Raw genomic sequence first — 20781 nt, forward strand, 5'->3', positions numbered from 1 at the left:
TTTGCCACTTTCTGTTAGCAGGAGGTTAATATCCCACAAGTAAGGATGAAATCCATGGACTCGTCATATCTTTGAGAGAGAGAAAGAGAAAGAGAGAAAGAGAGAGAAAGAGAGAGAGAAAGAAAGAGAGAAAGAATGGATGATCCTTGGTGTATCCAGTCCACGGATCATCCATTACTTGTGGGATATTCTCCTTCCCAATAGGAAGTTGCAAGAGGATCACCCACAGCAGAGCTGCTATATAGCTCCTCCCCTAACTGCCATATCCAGTCATTCGACCGAAACAAGCCAAGAAAGGAGAAACCATAGGGTGCAGTGGTGACTGTAGTTTAAATTAAAATTTAGACCTGCCTTAAAAGGACAGGGTGGGCCGTGGACTGGATACACCACAAGAGAAATAAATTTATCAGGTAAGCATAAATTATGTTTTCTCTTGTTAGGTGTATCAAGTCCACGGATCATCCATTACTTGTGGGATACCAATAACAAAGCTAGAGTACACGGATGAAGGGAGGGACAAGGCAGGCTTAAATGGAAGGAACCACTGCCTGAAGAACCTTTCTCCCAAAAATAGCCTCCGAAGAAGCAAAAGTATCAAATTTGTAAAAGGTATGAAGCGAAGACCAAGTCGCCGCCTTGCAAATCTGTTCAACAGAAGCCTCATTTTTAAAGGCCCAGGTGGAAGCCACAGCTCTAGTAGAATGAGCTGTAATCCTTTCAGGGGGCTGCTGTCCAGCAGTCTCATAGGCTAAGCGTATTACGCTCCGAAGCCAAAAAGAAAAAGGTTGCCGAAGCTTTTTGACCTCTCCTCTGTCCAGAGTAAACAACAAACAGTGTAGATGTTTGGCGAAAATCTTTAGTAGCTTGTAAGTAAAACTTTAAAGCACGGACCACGTCCAGATTATGTAAAAGACGTTCCTTCTTTGAAGAAGGATTAGGACACAATGATGGAACAACAATCTCTTGATTGATATTCTTGTTAGAAACTACCTTAGGTAAAAACCCAGGTTTTGTACGCAGAACTACTTTATCTGAATGGAAAATCAGATAAGGAGAATCACATTGTAACGCAGATAACTCAGACTCTCCGAGCCGAGGAAATAGTCATCAAAAACAGAACTTTCCAAGATAAAAGTTTAATATCAATGGAATGAAGGGGTTCAAACGGAACCCCTTGAAGAACTTTAAGAACCAAGTTTAAGCTCCATGGGGGAGCAACAGGTTTAAACACAGGCTTAATTCTAAAAAAAGCCTGACAAAAAGCTTGAACGTCTGGGACTTCTGCCAGACGCTTGTGCAAAAGGACAGAGCAGAAATCTGTCCCTTTAAAGAACTAGCTGATAAACCTTTTTCCAAACCCTCTTGGAGAAAGGACAGTATCCTAGGAACCCTAACCTTACTCCATGAGTAATTCTTGGATTCACACCAATAAAGGTATTTACGCCATATCTTATGGTAGATTTTCCTGGCGACAGGCTTTCGTGCCTGTATAAGGGTATCAATGACTGACTCTGAGAAGCCACGCTTTGATAAAATCAAGCGCTCAATCTCCATGCAGTCAGTCTCAGAGAAATTAGATTCGGATGACTGAAAGGACCTTGTAGAAGGCCTTGTCTCAGAGGCAGGGTCCATGGTGGAAAAGAGGACATGTCCACTAGGTCTGCATAATCACAAACTTCAAAAAACTCCAGCCACCATGATAGTTAAAAGACCTTTATTTTCTTATCCTGGGTCCAAACATACGTTTCAAGCCAATATGGCTCTTAGTCATGTACATCTTAATTATACAGGTTCCTGCTTTTTATACCCTCACCTGTTAATTATTCATCAACTGTTCATTAACCCATTGTATGAAAAAACTATTTATGCTTACCTGATAAATTTATTTCTCGTGTAGTCAGTCCACGGGTCATCCATTACTTATGGAATATATCTCTTCCTAACAGGAAGCTGCAAGAGGATCACCCAGCAGAGCTGCTATATAGCTCCTCCCCTCACATGTCATTCAGTCATTTTACCAAAGCAGACGAGAAAGGAGAAACCATAGGGTGCAGTGGTGACTGGAGTTTAATTAAAATTTAGGTCTGCCTTAAAGACAGGGCGGGCCGTGGACTGACTACACTACAAGAGAAATAAATTTATCAGGTAAGCATAAATTATGTTTTCTCTTGTTAAGTGTAGTCAGTCCACGGGTCATCAATTACTTATGGAATACCAATACCAAAGCTAAAGTACACGGATGAAGGGAGGGAACAAGGCAGGAACATTAAACAGAAGGAACCACTGCCTGAAGTAACTTTCTCCCAAAAATAGCCTCCGAAGAAGCAAAAGTGTCAAATTTGTAAAATTTTGAAAAGGTGTGAAGCGAAGACCAAGTCGCAGCCTTGCAAATCTGTTCAACAGAGGCCTCATTTTTAAAGGCCCAGGTGGAAGCCACAGCTCTAGTAGAATGAGCTGTAATCCTTTCAGGAGGCTGCTGTCCAGCAGTCTCATAGGCTAAACGTATTATGCTACGAAGCCAAAAAGAGAGAGAGGTAGCCGAAGCCTTTTGACCTCTTCTCTGTCCAGAGTAAACGACAAACAGGGAAGAAGTTTGATGAAAATCTTTAGTTGCCTGCAAATAGAACTTCAGGGCACGGACTACGTCCAAATTATGCATAAGTCATTCCTTCTTTGAAGAAGGGTTAGGACACAGTGATGGAACAACAATCTCTTGATTGATATTCCTGTTAGTAACTACCTTAGGTAAGAACCCAGGTTTAGTACGCAGAACTACCTTGTCTGAATGAAAAATCAGATAAGGAGAATCACAATGTAAGGCAGATAACTCAGAGACTCTTCGAGCCGAGGAAATAGCCATCAAAAACAAAACCTTCCAGGATAACAGCTTGATATCAATGGAATGAAGGGGTTCAAATGGAACGCCTTGAAGAACATTAAGAACTAAGTTTAAGCTCCACGGCGGAGCAACAGTCTTAAACACAGGCTTAATCCTAGTTAAAGCCTGACAAAAAGCCTGAACGTCTGGAACTTCAGCCAGACGTTTGTGTAGAAGAATAGATAGAGCAGAAATCTGTCCCTTTAACGAACTAGCAGATAAGCCCTTTTCTAAACCCTCTTGTAGAAAGGACAATATCCTAGGAATCCTAACCTTACTCCATGAGTAACTCTTGGATTCGCACCAATATAAATATTTACGCCATATCTTATGGTAAATTTTTCTGGTAACAGGCTTCCTAGCCTGTATTAAGGTATCAATAACCGACTCCGAGAAGCCACGCTTTGATAGAATCAAGCGTTCAATCTCCATGCAGTCAGCCTCAGAGAAATTAGATTTGGATGTTTGAAAGGACCCTGAATTAGAAGGTCCTGTCTCAGAGGCAGAGACCACGGTGGACAGGACGACATGTCCACTAGGTCTGCGTACCAGGTCCTGCGTGGCCACGCAGGCGCTATCAGAATCACCGAAGCTCTCTCCTGTTTGATCTTGGCAATCAAACGAGGAAGCATCGGGAATGATGGAAACACATAAGCCATGTTGAAGACCCAAGGGGCTGTCAGAGCATCCATCAGCACCGCTCCCAGGTCCCTGGACCTGGATCCGTAACAAGGAAGCTTGGCGTTCTGGCGAGACGCCATGAGATCCAGATCTGGTTTGCCCCAACGAAGAATCAGTTGAGCAAAGACCTCCGGATGAAGTTCCCACTCCCCCGGATGAAAAGTCTGGCGACTTAGAAAATCCGCCTCCCAGTTCTCTACGCCTGGGATGTAAATCGCTGACAGGTGGCAAGAGTGAGACTCTGCCCAGCGAATTATCTTTGAGACTTCCAACATCGCTAGGGAACTTCTGGTTCCCCCTTGATGGTTGATGTAAGCCACAGTCGTGATGTTGTCCGACTGAAATCTGATGAACCTCAGAGTTGCTAACTGAGGCCAAGCTAGGAGAGCATTGAATATTGCTCTTAATTCCAGAATATTTATTGGGAGGAGTTTCTCCTCCTGAGTCCATAATCCCTGAGCTTTCAGGGAGTTCCAGACTGCGCCCCAGCCTAGAAGGCTGGCGTCTGTTACAATCGTCCAATCTGGCCTGCGAAAGGTCATCCCCTTGGACAGATGTGGCCGAGAGAGCCACCATAGAAGAGAATCTCTGGTCTCTTGATCCAGACTTAGTAGGGGGGACAAATCTGAGTAATCCCCGTTCCACTGACTTAGCATGCACAATTGCAGCGGTCTGAGATGCAGGCGGGCAAATGGTACTATGTCCATTGCTGCTACCATTAAGCCGATTACTTCCATGCACTGAGCTACTGACGGGTGTGGAATGGAATGAAGGACACGGCAAGCATTTAGAAGTTTTGATAACCTGGCCTCTGTCAGGTAAATTTTCATCTCTACAGAATCTATAAGAGTCCCTAGAAAGGGAACTCTTGTAAGTGGTAATAGAGAACTTTTCCACGTTCACCTTCCACCCATGCGACCTCAGAAATGCCAGAACTATCTCTGTATGAGACTTGGCAGTTTGAAAACTTGACGCTTGTATCAGAATGTCGTCTAGGTACGGAGTCACCGCTATGCCTCGCGGTATTAGTACCGCCAGAAGTGAGCCCAGAACTTTTGTAAAGATTCTTGGAGCCGTAGCTAATCCGAAGGGAAGAGCTACAAACTGGTAATGCCTGTCTAGGAAAGCAAATCTTAGGTACCGATAATGATCCTTGTGAATCGGTATGTGAAGGTAGGCATCCTTTAAATCCACTGTGGTCATGTACTGACCCTCTTGGATCATGGGAAGGATGGTTCGAATAGTTTCCATTTTGAATGATGGAACTCTTAGAAATTTGTTTAGGATTTTTAAGTCCAAGATTGGTCTGAAGGTTCCCTCTTTCTTGGGAACCACAAATAGATTTGAATAGAATCCCTGCCCGTGTTCCGTCCGCGGAACTGGGTGGATCACCCCCATTAGTAAAAGGTCTTGTACACAGCGTAGAAACGCCTCTTTCTTTATTTGGTTTGCTGATAACCTTGAAAGATGAAATCTCCCTCGTGGAGAAGTTTTGAAGTCCAGGAGATATCCCTGAGATATGATCTCCAACGCCCAGGGATCCTGGACATCTCTTGCCCAAGCCTGGGCGAAGAGAGAAAGTCTGCCCCCCACTAGATCCGTTTCCGGATAGGGGGCCCTCTCTTCATGCTGTCTTGGGGGCAGCAGCAGGTTTCTTGGCCTGCTTGCCCTTGTTCCAGGACTGGTTAACTTTCCAGCCCTGCCTGTAACGAGCAACAGCTCCTTCCTGTTTTGGAGCGGAGGAAGTTGATGCTGCTCCAGCCTTGAAGTTACGAAAGGCACGAAAATTAGACTGTTTGGCCTTTGATTTGGCCCTGTCCTGAGGTAGAGCATGGCCCTTACCTCCCATAATGTCAGCTATAATTTCTTTCAAGCCGGGCCCGAATAAGGTCTGCCCTTTGAAAGGAATATTAAGCAATTTAGATTTAGAAGTCACGTCAGCTGACCAGGATTTAAGCCATAGCGCTCTGCGCGCCTGGATGGCGAATCCGGAGTTCTTAGCCGTAAGTTTGGTTAAATGTACGACGGCATCAGAAACAAATGCGTTAGCTAGCTTAAGTGCTTTAAGCTTGTTCATAATTTCATCCAATGGAGCTGTGCGAATGGCCTCTTCCAGAGACTCAAACCAGAATGCCGCCGCAGCAGTGACAGGCGCAATGCATGCAAGGGGCTGTAAGATAAAACCTTGTTGAACAAACATTTTCTTAAGGTAACCCTCTAATTTCTTATCCATTGGATCTGAAAAGGCACAACTATCCTCCACCGGGATAGTGGTACGCTTAGCTAAAGTAGAAACTGCTCCCTCCACCTTAGGGACCGTCTGCCATAAGTCTCGTGTGGTGGCGTCTATAGGAAACATTTTCCTAAATATGGGAGGAGGGGAAAAGGGCACACCAGGTCTATCCCACTCCTTGCTAATAATCTCTGTAAGCCTTTTAGGTATAGGAAAAACGTCAGTACACACCGGTACCGCATAGTATCTATCCAACCTACATAATTTTTCTGGAATTGCAACCGTGTTACAATCATTCAGAGCCGCTAATACCTCCCCTAGCAATATGCGGAGGTTCTCAAGCTTAAATTTAAAATTAGAAATCTCTGAATCCAGTCTCCCTGGATCAGATCCGTCACCCACAGAATGAAGCTCTCCGTCTTCACGTTCTGCAAACTGTGACGCAGTATCTGACATGGCTCTCACCTCATCCGCGCGCTCTGTCCTTAACCCAGAGCTATCGCGCTTGCTTCTTAATTCTGGCAATTTAGATAATACTTCTGTCATAACAGTAGCCATGTCTTGCAAAGTGATTTGTAAGGGCCTCCCTGATGTACTTGGCGCCACAAAATCACGCACCTCCTGAGCGGGAGGCGAAGGTACTGACACATGAGGAGAGTTAGTTAGTCGGCATAACTTCCCCCTCGTTGTCTGGTGATAATTTCTTTACATGTAAAGATTGACTTATTTAAAGTAGCATCAATGCAATTAGTACATAAATTTCTATTGGGCTCCACATTGGCCTTTAAACATAGTGAACAAAGAGATTCATCTGTGTCAGACATGTTTAAACAGACTAGCAATGAGACTAGCAAGCTTGGAAATACTTTTCTAAATAAATTTACAAGCAATATAAAAAACGCTACTGTGCCTTTAAGAAGCACAAAAAGCTGTCACAGTTGAAATAACAATGAACCAAAATAGTTATAACAACCAATTTTTCACAGTAAATGTATTAAGTTAGCAAAGGATTGCACCCACCAGCAAATGGATGATTAACCCCTCAATACCCAAAAACGGATTAACAATTTAATAATTAAAGTTTTTCTCACAGTCAAAACACACTGTCACAGGTCTGCTGTGACCGATTACCTCCCTCAAGATGAATTTTGAAGACCCCTGAGCTCTCTAGAGACGATCTGGATCATGGAGGATGAAGTAGACAGATTGTGACTGAATTTTTACTGCGCAAAAAAGCGCTAAAATAGGCCCCTCCCACTCATATTACAACAGTGGGGAAGCTCAGAAAACTGTTTCTATGCAGAAAACAAAGATGGCCATGTGGTAAAAATCATGCCCCAATAAGTTTTATCACCAAGTACCTCAAAAAAAAACAGAATTTATGCTTACCTGATAAATTACTTTCTCCAACGGTGTGTCCGGTCCACGGCGTCATCCTTACTTGTGGGATATTCTCTTCCCCAACAGGAAATGGCAAAGAGCCCAGCAAAGCTGGTCATATGATCCCTCCTAGGCTCCGCCTACCCCAGTCATTCGACCGACGTACAGGAGGAAATAGGCATAGGAGAAACCATATGATACCGTGGTGACTGTAGTTAGAGAAAATAATTCATCAGACCTGATTAAAAAAACCAGGACGGGCCGTGGACCGGACACACCGTTGGAGAAAGTAATTTATCAGGTAAGCATAAATTCTGTTTTCTCCAACATAGGTGTGTCCGGTCCACGGCGTCATCCTTACTTGTGGGAACCAATACCAAAGCTTTAGGACACGGATGAAGGGAGGGAGCAAATCAGGTCACCTAAATGGAAGGCACCACGGCTTGCAAAACCTCTCTCCCAAAAATAGCCTCTGAAGAAGCAAAAGTATCAAATTTGTAAAATTTGGCAAAAGTGTGCAGTGAAGACCAAGTCGCTGCCTTACATATCTGGTCAACAGAAGCCTCGTTCTTGAAGGCCCATGTGGAAGCCACAGCCCTAGTGGAGTGAGCTGTGATTCTTTCAGGAGGCTGCCGTCCGGCAGTCTCATAAGCCAAACGGATAATGCTTTTAAGCCAAAAGGAAAGAGAGGTAGAAGTCGCTTTTTGACCTCTCCTTTTACCAGAATAAACAACAAACAAAGAAGAAGTTTGTCTGAAATCTTTAGTGGCCTCTAAATAGAATTTTAGAGCACGTACTACGTCCAAATTGTGTAACAAACGTTCCTTCTTTGAAACTGGATTCGGGCACAAAGAAGGTACAACTATCTCCTGGTTAATATTCTTGTTGGAAACAACTTTCGGAAGAAAACCAGGCTTAGTACGCAAAACCACCTTATCTGCATGGAACACCAGATAGGGCGGAGAACACTGCAGAGCAGATAACTCTGAAACTCTTCTAGCAGAAGAAATTGCAACCAAAAACAAAACTTTCCAAGATAATAACTTAATATCTACGGAATGTAAGGGTTCAAACGGAACCCCTTGAACTGAAAGAACTAGATTGAGACTCCAGGGAGGAGTCAAAGGTCTGTAAACAGGCTTGATTCTAACCAGAGCCTGAACAAACGCCTGAACGTCTGGCACAGCTGCCAGCCTTTTGTGAAGTAAAACAGATAACGCAGAAATCTGTCCCTTCAGAGAACTTGCAGATAATCCCTTCTCCAAACCCTCTTGTAGAAAGGATAAAATCCTAGGAATTTTTATCTTGTTCCATGGGAATCCTTTAGATTCACACTAATAGATATATTTTTTCCATATCTTATGGTAAATCTTTCTAGTTACAGGCTTTCTAGCCTGAATAAGAGTATCTATCACAGAATCTGAAAACCCACGCTTTGATAAAATCAAGCGTTCAATCTCCAAGCAGTCAGTTGGAGAGAAACCAGATTCGGATGTTCGAATGGACCTTGAACAAGAAGGTCCTGTCTCAAAGGTAGCTTCCATGGTGGAGCCGATGACATTCACCAGGTCTGCATACCAAGTCCTGCGTGGCCACGCAGGAGCTATCAAGATCACCGAAGCCCTCTCCTGGTTGATCCTGGCTACCAGCCTGGGAATGAGAGGAAACGGTGGGAAAACATAAGCTAGGTTGAAGGTCCAAGGTGCTACTAGTGCATCTACTAGAGTCGCCTTGGGATCCCTGGATCTGGACCCGTAACAAGGAACCTTGAAATTCTGGCGAGACGCCATCAGATCCATGTCTGGAATGCCCCATAATTGAGTTATTTGGGCAAAGATTTCCGGGTGGAGTTCCCACTCCCCTGGATGGAATGTCTGACGACTCAGAAAATCCGCTTCCCAATTTTCCACTCCTGGGATGTGGATTGCAGACAAGTGGCAGGAGTGATCCTCCGCCCATTGAATTATCTTGGTCACTTCCTCCATCGCCAGGGAACTCCTTGTTCCCCCCTGATGGTTGATATAAGCAACTGTCGTCATGTTGTCTGATTGAAACCTTATGAATTTGGCCTTTGCTAGATGAGGCCAAGCTTTGAGAGCATTGAATATCGCTCTCAGTTCCAGAATGTTTATCGGGAGAAGAGATTCTTCCCGAGACCATAGACCCTGAGCTTTCAGGGGTTCCCAGACCGCGCCCCAGCCCACCAGACTGGCGTCGGTCGTGACAATGACCCACTCTGGTCTGCGGAAGCTCATTCCCTGTGACAGATTGTCCAGGATTAGCCACCAACGGAGTGAATCTCTGGTCCTTTGATCTACTTGAATCGTCGGAGACAAGTCTGTATAATCCCCATTCCACTGTCTGAGCATGCACAGTTGTAATGGTCTTAGATGAATTCGTGCAAAAGGAACTATGTCCATTGCTGCAACCATCAATCCTATTACTTCCATGCACTGCGCTATGGAAGGACGAAGAACAGAATGAAGAACTTGACAAGAGCTTAGAAGTTTTGATTTTCTGACCTCTGTCAGAAAAATTCTCATTTCTAAGGAGTCTATTATTGTTCCCAAGAAGGGAATTCTTGTTGACGGGGAAAGAGAACTTTTTTCTATGTTTACTTTCCATCCGTGAGATCTGAGAAAGGCTAGGACGATGTCCGTATGAGCCTTTGACAGAGACGACGCTTGAATCAGGATGTCGTCCAAGTACGGTACTACTGCAATGCCCCTTGGTCTTAGAACCGCCAGAAGGGACCCTAGTACCTTTGTGAAAATTCTCGGAGCAGTGGCTAACCCGAATGGAAGTGCCACAAACTGGAAATGCTTGTCCAGAAAAGCGAATCTTAGGAACTGATGATGTCCCTTGTGGATAGGAATATGGAGGTACGCATCCTTTAAATCCACCGTGGTCATGAATTGACCTTCCTGGATGGTAGGAAGGATCGTTCGAATGGTTTCCATTTTGAACGATGGAACCCTGAGAAATTTGTTTAGGATCTTGAGATATAGAATTGGTCTGAACGTTCCCTCTTTTTTGGGAACTATGAACAGGTTGGAGTAAAACCCCATCCCTTGTTCTCTTATTGGAACTGGATGAATTACTCCCATCCTTAACAGGTCTTCTACACAATGTAAGAATGCCTGTCTTTTTATTTGGTTTGAAGATAATTGAGACCTGTGGAACCTTCCCCTTGGGGGTAGTTCCTTGAATTCCAGGAGATAACCTTGAGAAACTATTTCTAGTGCCCAAGGATCCTGAACATCTCTTGCCCAGGCCTGAGCAAAGAGAGAAAGTCTGCCCCCCACCAGATCCGGTCCCGGATCGGGGGCCATCCCTTCATGCTGTTTTGGTAGCAGTGGTAGGCTTCTTGGCCTGCTTACCCTTGTTCCAGCCTTGCATCGGTCTCCAGGCTGGTTTGGGTTGAGAAGTATTACCCTCTTGCTTAGAGGATGTAGAAGTAGAGGCTGGTCCGTTTCTGCGAAAGGGACGAAAATTAGGCTTATTTCTAGCCTTAAAAGACCTATCCTGAGGAAGGGCGTGGCCCTTTCCTCCGGTGATGTCTGAAATAATCTCTTTCAAATCAGGCCCAAACAGTGTTTTGCCCTTGAAAGGGATGTTAAGTAATTTTGTCTTGGAAGACACATCCGCTGACCAAGACTTCAGCCAGAGCGCTCTGCGCGCCACGATAGCAAACCCTGAATTTTTCGCAGCTAATCTCGCTAATTGCAAAGCGGCATCTAGAATAAAAGAGTTAGCCAGTTTAAGTGCATGAACTCTGTCCATAATCTCCTCATACGAAGATTCTTTATCGAGCGACTTTTCTAGTTCTTCGAACCAGAAACACGCTGCCGTAGTGACAGGAACAATGCATGAAATTGGTTGAAGAAGGTAACCTTGCTGAACAAACATTTTTTTAAGCAAACCCTCTAATTTTTTATCCATAGGATCTTTAAAAGCACAACTATCTTCTATGGGAATGGTAGTGCGTTTGTTTAGAGTAGAGACCGCCCCCTCGACCTTAGGGACTGTCTGCCATAAGTCCTTTCTGGGGTCGACTATAGGAAATCATTTCTTAAATATAGGGGAAGGCACAAAAGGTATGCCGGGCCTTTCCCATTCCTTGTTTACTATATCCGCCACCCGCTTGGGTATAGGAAAAACATCGGGGGGCACCGGAACCTCTAGGAACTTATCCATCTTACATAATTTCTCTGGAATGACCAAATTGTCACAATCATCCAGAGTAGATAATACCTCCTTAAGCAGTGCGCGGAGATGTTCTAATTTAAATTTAAATGTTACAACATCAGGTTCAGCTTGTTGAGAAATTTTCCCTGAAACTGAAATTTCTCCCTCAGACAAAACCTCCCTCCTTGCCCCTTCAGATTGGTGTGAGGGTATGTCAGAAGCGTTATCTTTGATAAGTAGGCATTTTAGATAAAATATTTGCAATAGAATTATCCATAACAGCCGTTAATTGTTGCATAGTAATAAGTATTGGCGCACTAGATGTACTAGGGGCCTCTTGTGTGGGCAAAACTGGTGTAGACACAGAAGGGGGTGATGCAGTACCATGCTTACTCCCCTCATCTGAAGAATCATCTTGGGCACTATTATTATCTGTGGCATCATTGTCCCTACTTTGTTTGGACACCATGTCACAATTATCACATATATTTAAATGGGGAGACACATTGGCTTTCATAAATATAGAACATAGTTTATCTGATGGTTCAGACATGTTAAACAGGCTTAAACTTGTCAACAAAGCACAAAAAACGTTTTAAAATAAAACCGTTACTGTCACTTTAAATTTTAAACAGAACACACTTTATTACTGAATATGCGAAAAAGTATGAAGCAATTGTTCAAAATTCACCAAAATTTCACCACAGTGTCTTAAAGCCTTAAAAGTATTGCACACCAAATTTGAAAGCTTTAACCCTTAAAATAACGGAACCGGAGCCGTTTTTACATTTAACCCCTATACAGTCCCAGGAATCTGCTTTGCTGAGACCCAACCAAGCCCAGAGGGGAATACGATACCAAATGACGCCTTCTATAAGCTTTTTCAGTGGATCTTAGCTCCTCACACATGCATCTGCATGCCTTGCCTTCCCTTCCAAAAACAACTGCGCATTAGTGGCGCGAAAATGAGGCTCTGCCTATGACTAGAGAAGGCCCCCATCTGATAAAGGTGTCCATACAGTGCCTGCCGTTTTTTTAACAACAATCCCCAAGATTATAATAACTATAAAGCGCTATAATCTGTCAAATATGCTTAGCAAGTAATCGTTTTAGCCCACAAAAATGTCTACCAGTTTTTTAAGCCCTTATAAAGCCTTTATTCTTATACTTAATCTAAGAAAATGGCTTACCGGTCCCCATAGGGAAAATGACAGCCTTCCAGCATTACCAAGTCGTGTTAGAAATGTGGCCATCATACCTCAGGCAGAAAAGTCTGCCAACTGCTTCCCCCAACTGAAGTTACTTCATCTCAACAGTCCTGTGTGGAAACAGCAATCGATTTTAGTAACGTTTGCTAAAATCATCTTCCTCTCACAAACAGAAATCTTCTTCTTTTTTCTGTTTCAGAGTAAATAGTACATACCAGCACTATTTTAATATAACAAACACTTGATTGAAGAATAAAAACTACATTTAAACACCAAAAAACTCTTAGCCATCTCCGTGGAGATGTTGCCTGTGCAACGGCAAAGAGAATGACTGGGGTAGGCGGAGCCTAGGAGGGATCATATGACCAGCTTTGCTGGGCTCTTTGCCATTTCCTGTTGGGGAAGAGAATATCCCACAAGTAAGGATGACGCCGTGGACCGGACACACCTATGTTGGAGAAAACGATTAACATGCCAGTAAACGTTTTAAACATACATTTGAAAAGTTATGAATTGTTATAAATAAGCCTGCTACCAGTCGCTTTTACTGCAGTTAAGGCTCATACATTATTACAGTATTAACAGTATTTTCAGAGTCAATTCCATTCCTTAGAAAAATACATTCAGTGTACACACACTCATCAGCCTAATACCAGTCGCTATCACTGCATTTAAGGCTGAACTTACTTTACATTGGTATCAGCAGTATTTTCTCAGTCAATTCCATTCCTCAGAAAAATAATTACTGCACATACCTCATTTGCAGGGGGGCCCTGCATGCTATTCCCCTTCTCTGAAGTTACCTCACTCCTCAGATGAGAACAGCCAGTGGATCTTAGTTACGTCTGCTAAGATCATAGAAAACGCAGGCAGATTCTTCTTCTAATGCTGCCTGAGAATAAACAGCACACTCCGGTGCCATTTAAAATAACAAACTTTTGATTGTAGAAATAAACTAAGTTAAAAAACACCACAGACCTCTCACAGCGACCTATCTAGTTAGGCTGCAAGAGAATGACTGAATATGACATGTGAGGGGAGGAGCTATATAGCAGCTCTGCAGGGTGATCCTCTTGCAGATTCCTGTTAGGAAGAGATATATTCCATAAGTAATGGATGACCCGTGGACTGACTACACTTAACAAGAGAAACATATATTGCAACTGCAATAGTGACATCTAGTGGTTGTAATATATAGTACACTTTATTTTTGATGTCTCTTTGCTTTTCAATAGAATGGGTGAACAGTATGTATATCATTTAAAATATAAACATAAAACCTATATACAATGTTAAAATAGGAGCATGAAATCCAAACATTCACAATGTCTGCACAGTCTACAGAGTATATTTACATCAATCAAGATTTATTCCTTTACAGAATGTATTTTTATTGAGAAAAATTCTTTCATTTTATTTGGTTCATTATCTTTTTGTTCTACCATTATAGAACAACCTGCTATTCACCAGCCATTTCATGTGCCCATGATCAACCCAAAAGTGTAAACAATCCTGACCTATCCATGTATGATTTTCCTTAGTAAAACAGACTCCAATCAAAGTCTTTGTTAAGACCCTTGGGGATAAGGCAATCTAGTTTATGAATCCAGAACATCTCCCTAACTTTTAGGAGATGCTCTCTATCGCCCCCCCCCCTCCTTGGTTTCATCACCTGGTCTATAACTAAGAATCTAAGCTGACTGATACTGTGACCTGCAGAGAGGAAGTGAGAGGACACCGGTGCTTCCTTATTATTGCACCTTATATTAGATTTGTGTTCCGTTATCCTCTCCCTTACCTCTCTGCAGGTCTCGCCAATGTAAATAAATCCACACTGACATTTAATCATGTAAATAGCATATGTTGCTCTGCATGTAAAGTGTTTGTTTATTGTAAACTTCCTACCACTAGTGGGATGGTAGAAATATTTGCCTTTTATCATCGAGCTACAATGGCTACAATTTAAACATGGATAGCAGCCATTATTGCTACTACCTATTGTTGATTGTATACTTCTCTTTCCAGGGCCTATGTCAGTGTGTGTGATCCAATCCCTAATCCTTTTATTTCTCTTATATGCAATCATTGGTTCTTTTTTTAAATCTTCCACCTGTGGGTTGCATTCCCTAATAATGTGCCAATGTTTTTTTAGGATACCTGCAATCTTTCCACTCATCCTATTATGCTGTGTTACAAATATCATATTGTTCTCATTTCTTTTGTCTGTTTTTGGCTCTGTCCTAGACCCTCCTCAACATTCACAAGCTGTTCTGTTATTAGTTTTTTTGGATAGTTCCTAGAAATAAACTTATTGGCCATTTCTTCCAATCTCTGTTTGCACTTGCTACCGCCTGAGACAATCCTCTTCACTCTAGTGAACTGACTCTTGGGTATTGCTCTGAACACACTTTCTGGGTGGCAACTGCCATATTGCAACAAGTTAGGGAGATGTTCTGGATTCATAAACTAGATTGCCTTATCCCCAAGGGTCTTAACAAAGACTCTGATTGGAGTCTGTTTTACTAAGGAAAATCATACATGGATAGGTCAGGATTGTTTACACTTTTGGGTTGATCATGGGCACATGAAATGGCTGGTGAATAGCAGGTTGTTCTATAATGGTAGAACAAAAAGATAATAAACCAAATAAAATGAAAGAATTTTTCTCAATAAAAATACATTCTGTAAAGGAATAAATCTTGATTGATGTAAATATACTCTGTAGACTGTGCAGACATTGTGAATGTTTGGATTTTATGCTCCTCTTTTAACATTGTATATAGGTTTTATGTTTATATTTTAAATGATATACATACTGTTCACCCATTCTATTGAAAAGCAAAGAGACATCAAAAATAAAGAAAAGTGTACTATATATTACAACCACTAGATGTCACTATTGCAGTTGCAATATATGTTTTTCATACAATGGGTTAATGAACAGTTGATGAATAATTAACAGGTGAGGGTATAAAAAGCAGGAACCTGTATAATTAAGATGTACATGACTAAGAGCCATATTGGCTTGAAACGTTGTATGTTTGGACCCAGGATAAGAAAATAAAGGTCTTTTAACTATCATGGTGGCTGGAGTTTTTTTAAGTTTGTGATTGTGCTGTAGACTTGGCAAGTCTGTTGCTCAGTGCCCCACAAGAGAAGATTCAGGTGTGCTGTTTTCCACTTTTTTGATTTTGCACTAGGTCTGCATACCAGGTCCTGCGTGGCCACACAGGCGCTATCAAGATCACCGATGCTCTCTCCTGTTTGATTTTGGCAATCAGTCGAGGGAGCAAAGGAAACGGTGGAAACACATAAGCCAGGTTGAATAACTAAGGCGCTGCTAGAGCATCTATCAGTGCCACACTGTGACCTAAGACATCCATGTCATAAATCAAAAGGGAAATATTAACCCACTAGGTACTTTGCCCTAAAATAAGGCAAAAAAAAGGACCCTCCAGGATCAGTGCTGTGTAGCAGACACATCATCTCAAGGTGCGACAGTCTCTCTGTGTTGCGCCGACAGGGACCCGAGTGAAAAGGGAAAAAACAGTGTAACACATTAACACTGGTTACCCAGGGGCTGTTAGATCGATTGTCCGGAAAAAACAGAGAAAATTCTCTGCGCATCTAGACACTAACTTTCATCACTACTCAGAGGTTTACATGAATACTTGAAAGGCCAGGTCCTCTCTTGAAGGGAAAATACCCATTAAAGGACTATAAATATCTTCTAACACTTGCTCTGCCATTCTCCTATAGTGACAAAAGGCAAAGAATGACTGGGGGGATAGGGGGAAGTGGGAGAGATATTTATAGCCTTCAGCTGGGGTTGTCTTTGCCTCCTCCTGGTGGCCAGGTGTTGTATTCCCAACAGTAATGAATGAAGTCGTGTATTCTCCCTGCCTTTGAAAAGAATGTCATTTTTCTACTATATTGGTCCTACACAGTTCCTCTCTGTGGGTTAAACAAAGCTGCCAACAAGAATTGGTATAATAATATGCTCTTATGACTTATTGCATACACAGGTATCTAATTCAAATAAGAACAACAGAGTGCTATCTGGTCTTAATGTCTAACATATTAATCTAATAAGAAACAATTTTAAAAAGGTTACATGAATGAAGAGGGAAAGCAGTCAGTGGAGTCCTCAGTTAGGGAAATATATAGATGCCTTGCAATTTAAGGAAATTTTATCCCATACCTGTCAGTCTCTTGGGATCCTTGTCGTTCCGTAATTGCTCAGCATCAGGCCTTGCAATTTTTTGTGCATCAACTACAAAATATAAGTTAATAATAAAAATTATGGCTTGTAAAATTTAACTTTTTTCAGAAAAAAAATGTGTAAGATTTTTCACCTTTCCTAGGGTCTTGATTTTCTATTGTCTTTTGGATTGTGGATGGAAGCGACCGAGAAGGTGCTGGACTTCTCCTCCCCACTGTCGATGGGAGACTTGTATGGGAAGCTGATGCAGTCTGCACACCTTGCTCAATAGATGGACTCTTGCGTAAAGAATCTAACGGAGGGCTTGAGCGTCCTAAAGAGTAGAGAGTAACATTCAGCATAAATCTGTTGGCAATGTATATACAGGTACAAGGGATTATCTGCTAACTAGGTGTAGCAATCACTCTTTAATTAGGGATTTTAAGATCAGACAACCAATTTTTAAATATTGTTTTACATATTGTATAAAGAAGACCTCTCACACACAATTGTACAGACAGTTAAATAAACTTCTAATTTTTGAAGCACAACAATGTTTTTGGTTCTCTAAATTAGAGTGTCAAAACTTTTTTCCCCACCAAGGACCCCTTTTTGCACCCCCCCCCCCCCCATAATTAGCGAAAAACAGAATTTATACTTCTTGATAAATTTATTTCGGGATGAGGAAAATCCATAGGTGTCTAACATGTGAGAGATATTTGGTGCCACTATGAGGTCAAGAACCCTCATAAGAGCTTTAATTACTCCCACCTCCTCTCGCAATTTAGTGTATGTATAGCTGAGGAGAGAAACAAAGCTAGGTTAGGAGGTGCAAATAAGAACTGTTGCCCGTATAGCAAAACCTTGTGTACTATGGACTTACCAATAAATTTCTTTCGGGATGATGATAACTATAAATTCTGTTTTCTTTTCTTAAGTCCATAGGTGTCCATAACATGTGGGATACAACACCCAAGAGGTGAAAGTCATTGTTAAGGACGGTGGGACAAAATGATGGCAGTTCCTATTTGCTGGACACTGCGGTCTGAAGGGCTTTCCTGCCAAAAGCAGCTGCGGAAGAAGCATAACTATCTAAATGGCAACATTTAGAAAAAGGTATGGCGAAGACAAAGCTGCCACCTTGAAAATCTGTTCCAAGGGAGGCGTAAGTAGTATATAGACTTATTAGAATGAGCAGTTTCCCCCCAACCAAGAAAGCCTTTACAAATAGTATGCTTCAGCTATGATGTCAAGGCCACCACTGTAGCCTTTTAGAAGGATTTGGGCACAGTGAATGAACAACAATTTCATGAATATCTGAAGGCAATTCAGTCGTAAAAAATAATTTAGTCCGGAGGACCACTTTATCCTGATTAAAAACCAAGAAGGGGTGATCAGAAGACAAAGCTGATAATTCAGAAACTCTTACAGAAGAAGTGGCTAGAAGAAAGTGAACCTTCCATGACAACTTTAGGTCCAAAGTATTGCATAGGTTCAAAGATCAAAGGGGGGGGGGGGGAACTTGCAGAACAGAAATAACCATATTAAAAATTCCAAGGGGGAGAAATGGGCCTAATAACAGGGAAAATTATCACCAAGGCTTGCACCAAAGTTTAATCATCAGGCAACTTAGCCAGCTTATTATGAAACAAAACAGATTATGCCAAAATCTTACCCTTAAAGAACTAGCCAATAAAACCTTATTCAGTCCATCTTGAATACTGGAGATTCTAAAATATTTAGAAGAAAAACCTCTAGAAGAACAGCAGACACGGTAAGCTTTCCAAATCTTATGATAAATTCTCTGCGTGACAGGCTTTCTGGCTTGCAGAAGAGAACAGAATCTGAGAAACCTGTTTGAGAACAAGGTGTCCAACCTCCACACCATCCAACCTTGAGACTACAGAGCTTTTCTTAGGGGAGGAGCCCATGGAGGAAGAGATTACATCTGAATTAGGTCTGCATATTAAGTTCTGCAGGGCCAAGCCGGAGTTATGAGAATTACAGAAGCCGATTCTGGTTTGCTGTTCTTCCAAGAGTTATTGCCAGAATCAAACCGAGGAAATAGTCCAGTTAAAAGCTACAAGGACAGATGAAAGCATCTATCACATGAGCTCTTAGATCTCTTGACCTGGCGCAACAAACCGGAAGTTTGCGGTTCAATTTGGACACCATTAGATCTATTTCTGAACCAATTGATGAAGAGACCATTCTCCTGAATGGACAAACTACTTGGGTAATCTGCTTCTGACATTTACTTCTGGAATGTGAATGGCTGATGAGGTGCAGTGGCAACCCTCTGCCCAAGACAGAATGTGAGATACTTCCTTAATAGCCAAGAACCTCCCTGATGATTAATGTATGCCACGGCTGTGACGTCTGACTGAAACCGAATGAATTTGTCCAGTTTGAGAACGGTCCAAGACCGAGGGGCCAAATTTCAAGCATATTGCTAGGTAAAAATCACTGGAGGGAACCATACTCCCTGCGCCCTCTGGGACTCCCAAACAGCAGCCTAACCCATCAATTTGCATTAGTTGTGACTAAGGTCCAACTAGGCTGAAGAACTGAAGCTCTAAGAGTCGAATAGGGACTTTCCCTACACCATGAGAGAGCTAGAGCTCAGTTCTTGAGTCAAACTATCTGCTGTTCCAGATGGAAACAATCCTTTGACCACTGTTGAAGTATGGACAATTATAGAGGATTAAGTTGAAAGTGAGCAAAAAAGGTACTGCATCTGACGCTGCCACCATTACTTCCATACATTGTGCAATTAGCGCTGCGGAATCTGTTGGCGCTCAACAAATAAAGGATAATAATGATGGAGAATGAGCCATCTGTAGGGAACGACAGGCAGTCAAGTTCGTTTCTGCATGTATCTGTGAGAAACAAGCTCATCTGAACAGAGTCTATTATCACTCCCCAGAAAAACCACCCTTTTGCCTGTTGATTTTCCACCCATGTTCCTGAAGATACCATTCTGCGGGAATGAGTAGTAACCAGAGAAAGACTGAGCTTGGACCAAAATATCATTCAAATAAGGGGTAATGGAGAGTCCCTGTGTTCTGATCACTGCCAAAAGAGCACATAATACCTTCAAAGAGATGCGAGGAGCTGTGGCAAAACTTAAGGGGAGGGCCATAAAAACATAATTTATGTAAGAACTTACCTGATAAATTAATTTCTTTCATATTAGCAAGAGTCCATGAGCTAGTGACGTATAGGATATACATTCCTACCAGGAGGGGCAAAGTTTCCCAAACCTTAAAATGCCTATAAATACACCCCTCACCACACCCACAATTCAGTTTAACGAATAGCCAAGAAGTGGGGTGATAAGAAAGGAGCGAAAGCATCAAAAAATAAGGAATTGGAATAATTGTGCTTTATACAAAAAAATCATAACCACCACAAATAAGGGTGGGCCTCATGGACTCTTGCTAATATGAAAGAAATGAATTTATCAGGTAAGTTCTTACATAAATTATGTTTTCTTTCATGTAATTAGCAAGAGTCCATGAGCTAGTGACGTATGGGATAGCAGATACCCAAGATGTGGAACTTCCACGCAAGAGTCACTAGAGAGGGAGGGATAAAATGAAGACGGCTAATTCTGAAAAATTAATCCACTACCCAAATCAAAAGTTTCAATTTTTATAATGAAAAAAACTGAAGTTATAAGCAGAAGAATCAAACTGAAACAGCTGCCTGAAGTACTATTCTACCAAAAACTGCTTCTGAAGAAGAGAAAACATCAAAATGGTAGAATTTAGTAAAAGTATGCAAAGAAGACCAAGTCGTTGCTTTGCAAATCTCATCAACAGAAGCTCCATTCTTAAAAGTTCAGGAAGTAGAAACTGACCTAGTAGAATGAGCCGTAATCCTCTGAGGCGGAGATTAACCCGACTGCAAATAAGCAAGATGAATCAAAAAGCTTAGCCAAGATGCCAAAGAAATGGCAGAAGCCTTCTGACCTTTCCTAAAACCAGAAAAGATAACAAATAGACTAGAA

The sequence above is a fragment of the Bombina bombina genome, chromosome 1 (genome assembly GCF_027579735.1).
Source record: "Bombina bombina isolate aBomBom1 chromosome 1, aBomBom1.pri, whole genome shotgun sequence".
In the NCBI taxonomy this organism is placed as follows: domain Eukaryota; kingdom Metazoa; phylum Chordata; class Amphibia; order Anura; family Bombinatoridae; genus Bombina; species Bombina bombina.